This window comes from Nyctibius grandis, chromosome 26 (genome assembly GCF_013368605.1).
Source record: "Nyctibius grandis isolate bNycGra1 chromosome 26, bNycGra1.pri, whole genome shotgun sequence".
NCBI classification, from domain to species: domain Eukaryota; kingdom Metazoa; phylum Chordata; class Aves; order Nyctibiiformes; family Nyctibiidae; genus Nyctibius; species Nyctibius grandis.
Genome location: NC_090683.1, coordinates 2,218,629 through 2,219,522, shown reverse-complemented (window position 1 = coordinate 2,219,522; position 894 = coordinate 2,218,629).

The following is an 894-nucleotide window of genomic DNA, read 5'->3' as shown; positions in this document are numbered from 1 at the left end:
TAGCACATGGAAATTTTTTTTTAAAAAAAAAAGTCAATAGCCTCAGCTTCTTCAGCCAAAACCAGTTTAATTTGTAAGTCAGGATAGCCTGCAAAGAGGCAGCTTACAGACATAATATTACTACAGTAGCTTTGGTCTCCTCATTCAAAGCTCTGCACTCCTGTAGCACCCGTACAGGCAAACCCCACTAAGTTTTCTTGGAAAAACTTCCCCAGTAGCTACAGCCTTACAGCACCGCCTTGACTGAAGTACAACACGCAGAGGCGGCTGCCGAGGCGGTCGGCGGCCACGCTGCGAGCCCAGGGGCCCGGTCAGCGCCGCTTCGGCCCGCTTCCCGCCTCCTCCCCCGCTCTCCTTCCTGAGGCGGCGGGGACCGAGGGCAGAGGCGAGGCCTGGGGAGGCGGCCAGCAGCGCTGCCGGGCGGGCGGCCCAGCGTGGGAGGCGGAGCGAGGGGCCGGGCGCGAAACCGAACAGAACCAGCGTGAGGGACGATGGTGAGGGACGATCGTAAGCAAACGCGCGGCCCTTTAAGGGCCTCAGGGCGCCCACCCCGCCCCGCCCCGCGCCTGCGCACTGCGCACTGCGCACTGCGCACCTCCGCGCCCCTGCCCTCGCGGCGCCCCTCGGGCCGCGTGCGCATGCGCAGGGAGGCGGTGGCGCCCGGAGGAAACGGCGGGGAGAGGGGAGAGGGGAGCGCTTGGCAGGAAGCCCCGCCCACTTCTGGGAAACCCGGCCCGCCCCCCGCCGCCCGCCGCCCGCCGCCCGCCTCCCCCTGCCCGCCGGGGAGGGGCGGGGCCGGGCGGTGGTTGGGCGTGAGGCGGGTGTGGGCGGGAGCGGGGCGTCGTACCGCGGCGAGGCGGGGCGGCGATTGGCTACGCCGTGGCGGGGGGGCGT